The following is a 4,557-nucleotide window of genomic DNA, read 5'->3' as shown; positions in this document are numbered from 1 at the left end:
ACATCTACCTGGCATCTGTGTCCTTCCTTGTTAACTGTTTGCCTTCCCAGGACCCAATTAACCCAGTTGGTGTATACCCACGGAGGAAGAGAGACCGAGGGCCAGTCCCCTTCACTTCAGACCCTGCCTGCCTCTCATAACCACACCTCTCTGCCCACCTCCTGCTATTTGCCACGCCTCGATCTTGGTTCCAGTTATATCGGAAGTCCCACCTCCAGAGACCGAATAAGGAGCTGCTGATTGGGCCGGCATGCTGACGAACTTGGGGGAGGAGTTTTGCCTCACCTATTCTACCTGTTGGCTTGTAACAAAGATATTATTAAATGGAAGATGACTGGGTGATCACATCTCCTGTTGTCTAATTTTTAAGGTGCCTTCCACATGGGTAAGATATAATTATGGCTAGCCAATTTCCCCCTGACTCCATATTCCAGAAAACCCAATCTTATTGTTGCTACTCGCCGGTAACACTGTATCAGATATAGTATTGGTCAAGATCTTTTCCCAATTTGTTGGTTGGCGTTTTGTCCTATTGACAGTGTCCTTTTCCTTACAGAAGTTTTGTAATTTTATGAGGTCTCATTTGTCAATTCATGAACTTAGAGCATAAGGTATTGGTGTTCTGTTCAGGAAATTTTTCCCTTGTGCCTATGTGCTCCAGGCTCTTCTCTACATTGTTTTCTATTAGTTTCATTTGTTTTGTTTGTTTTGTGTTTTTTAATTTTATTTATTTATTTATTTTTGGAGACAGGGTTTCTCTGTATAGCCCTGGTCATCCTGGAACTTGCTCTGTAGACCAGGCTGGCCTTGAACTCAGAGAGTTTTACCTGCCTCTGCCTCTCAAGTGTTTTTTTTTTTCTTTTTTTTTTTGACAGGGTTTCTCTGTGTATTCCTGGTTGTCCTAGAACTCACTCTGTTGACCAGGCTGGCCTCAAACTCAGAAATCTGCCTGCTTCTGCCTCCCAGGTGCTGGGATTAAAGGCGTGTGCCACCACGGCCCGGCCCTCTCTTTTGTTCTTAATCTGACCCCAGTCCACGCCTGCAGCTGTCCTTGGCATATGTCCAGGCCTTTCCTGTACTCTGGGGTCTCCACTGCACTTTAGGTCTTACCTTCACAGTTTAACACATCAGTGTCTTAGAAACTCTCTGCAAGAACTTGGACTCTACCATGCAGTACCTGACTGCCATTGATGTCTATGACCCCACCCTACCCCTCAGTCTTGCTTCTTTCATGCCTTCAAAATGAACAGTTGAATAAGCTCTGTTTATAGCATTCAGTGAGTTTTCTGGCTCATCATTTCAGACCCTTCTCCCCTCCCCCACCCCAATTTCCAAAGCTCCAAAATCACATGGTCAGATTTATCTCAGCAAGGACTATACTCTTAGTGCTGGTTTCTCTTAGTTTCTCTTCTGATGCTGTGATCAAATACTCTGACAAAGAAGCTTAGAGTGGAGGGACTTTGTTGTTAGGTTTGGGTTTTGTGGCTTATTATTTCAGAAAAGATATAACCCATCATGTTAGGAAAAATATAAGTACAGGAGCATGAAGTCAGCCCACGACGTTGCATCAGCAGTCTGGCAGCAGAGAAAGAACGAATGCACACATGATTTCTCTCAGCTCACTTACCTGATTCATATAGTTTAGGATCTCTTGCATAGGGAATGGCACCACCCACAATGGGTGGGGTTTCCCACCTCAGTTAACACTATCACCATAAAGCCCCATAGACAACCTGAGTAGAGAAGTTCTTCATTGAGACTCTCTTCCCAGGTGATTCTAGATTGTGTTAAGGTGCTAATTAAAACTAAAAAAAGTGCAAATTTTTGCATGTTAATTTTGCATCCTGTTATTTCATTTTATTTTTTAATATTTGATCAGATCCAAGAGTTTTCTGGGAGAATTTTTGGGAACTTTAATGTATAGGATGAATTGAATAGCAGCCGACAGATAATTTGCCTTTCCCTCACAATGCAATGGGCCGGTAAATATCTTCAACAAAATTATAGAAGAAAACTTCCCTAACCTAAAGAAAGAGATGCTCATGAACATACAATAAGCCTACAGAACTTCAAATAGATTGGACCAGAATAGAAATTCCTCCCATTACATAATAATTAAAACACCAAATGCACAAAACAAAGAAAGAATATTAAAAACAGCAAGGTAAAAAGTCAAGTAACATATAAAGGCAGGCCTATCAGAATTACACAAGACTTCTCACCAGAGACTATGAAAACTAGAAGATCATGGGCAAATGTCATACAGATCCTAAGAGAACACAGATGCCAGCCCAGACTACTATACCCAGCAAAACTCTCAATTACCATAGATGGAGAAACCAAGGTATTCCATGACAAAACCAAACTTATTCAATATCTTTCCACAAATCCAGCCCTACAAAGGATAATAAATGGAAAACTCCAACACAAAGAGGGAAACTACACTCTAGAAAATAAAAAGCAAGAAAGAAATCTTCTTTCAACAAACCTAAAAGAATATAGCCCCCACCTTAACAACAACTTAACAACAAAAATAACAGGAAGCAATAACCACTATTCCTTAATATCTCTTCACATCAATGGACTCATAATGGTAATGGATATAATAATCTTTTACCCAATAAAGAGATGTAAACTAACATAGTGGACATGCAAACAGGACCCAGCATTTTGCTGCATACAGGAAAAGCATCTCAGTGTCAAAGCAAATGGTCCTAAGAAACATCTGGAGTATCCTAATATTGAATAAAATCAACTTACAACCAAAAGTGATCAAAAAAGATAAGGAAGGACACCATACTCATCAAAGGAAAAATCTACCAAGAAGAACTCTTGATTTTGAACAGCTCTGTTCCAAATGCAAGGCACTCACATTCATAAAAGAAACTTTACTAAAGCCCCAAAACATAATTGCAGTGCACACAATAATAGTTGGAGACTTCAACACCCCACTCTCATCAATGGACAGATCATGGAAACAGAGACTAAACAGAGACACAATAAAACTAGCAGAAGTTATGGACCAAATGGATTTAAAAGATATCTATAGAACATTTTATCCTAAAACAAAAGAATATACCTTCTTCTCAGCACCTCATTATTCTCCAAAATGACCATATAATTGGTCATAAAACAGACTTCAGCAGATACAAGAAGATTGAAATAATCCCATGCATCCTATCAGATCACCATGGACTAAGGCTGCTCCTTAATAACAACAAACACAATAGAAAGCCCACATATACATGGAAGCTGAACAACACTCTACTCAATGATAACTTGGTCAAGGAAGAAATAAGAAAGAAATTAAAGACTTTTTAGAATTTAATGAAAATTAAGGCACAACATACCCAAATTTATGGGACACAGTGAAAGCAGTGCTCAGAGGAAAACTCACAGCTCTCACTGCCTCCAAAAAGAAACTGGAGAGAGCGTACAGTAGCAGCTTGACAGCACACCTGAAAGCTCTAGAACAAAAAGAAGCAAATACACCCAAGATGAGTAGAAGGCAGGAAATAATCAAGCTCAGGGCTAAAATCAACCAAACAGAATCAAAAAGAGCTGTATAAAGAATCAACAAAACCGGGAGCTGGTTCTTTGTGAAAAATCTTTCTTTCCTCTTTTCTTCCTTCCTTCCTTCCTTCCTTCCTTCCTTCTTTCCTTCTTTCCTTCCTTCCTTCCTTCCTTCCTTTCTTTCTTTCTTTCTTTCTTTCTTTCTTTCTTTCTTTCTTTCTTTCTTTCTTTCTTCCTATTGTTTTTTCTTTTTCTTTTTTATCAAATATAGTCTAGCAGGACTCAAACTGAAAAAGGAAACTTTAATTGAGAAAATGTCTCCATCAGATTTTCTAGTAGGCAATACTATTATTTTTGTTATCTTTTGGATTGTGTTAGTGTATTCTGAGGACCAAATACTTGTTCATAACATTTCCTTAGAACTACAAATGAATGGCAGAGGGTTGTTTCAGTGAATAAACAGGATTGTTTCTTTAAAAAAATTATGGTTTGACACTTTGAGTCTTTTTCACTTTTTAAATTATTTTATTTTAATAGTTGTATGTATTTCTATTTTTGTGTGTATGAATACACATGTGGTGTCTGCAGAGACCAGAAACTGTTAGATCCCCTTGGGTTGCCACCATCTGCACCACCACTTTCTCCTCCTGCATCACATCCAGCCTCCTCCCAGCATGCTGCTGTGGCCTTCCAGCCTGAGCTGAGCACTGCAGTCTGCTTTTCTGAGTCTTCCCATGTGAGTCTCTAAGCTCTTCTTGCTCCAAGTCATCCACACAGACCCTGCTCTGTATGACTCTCATGTCAGTCAGCAGGCAGCTTCATGCTTGTCCATGTGGTACCATGTGCAGAATCCCCTTCTCTTTTAAAGCTGAATAACAGTCCAGTGTGGGGACTGCACTTTGGTTGTCTATCCTTAGGACTGCTTTACCCATAGACTCAATTTTTGTCTCCGTTTGTCTGTCTCCTCTCTGTTTCTCTGTCTCTCTTTATTTCTCTCTCTTTCTCTGTCGTGTGTGTGTGTGTGTGTGTGTGTGTGTGTGTGTG

General features: G+C 39.7%; 1 protein-coding gene across 1 annotated transcript in view; it reads left to right on the top strand.

Annotated features, from left to right (window-relative positions):
* LOC116098246 (vomeronasal type-1 receptor 53) overlaps positions 1-4,557 on the top strand; it is a 60,567-nt gene that overhangs the window by 6,908 nt on the left and 49,102 nt on the right. The window lies entirely within an intron of this gene.

Source organism: Mastomys coucha, unplaced genomic scaffold (assembly GCF_008632895.1).
Source record: "Mastomys coucha isolate ucsf_1 unplaced genomic scaffold, UCSF_Mcou_1 pScaffold20, whole genome shotgun sequence".
Lineage (NCBI taxonomy): Eukaryota > Metazoa > Chordata > Mammalia > Rodentia > Muridae > Mastomys > Mastomys coucha.
This window is presented reverse-complemented; position numbering and strand designations above follow the sequence as displayed.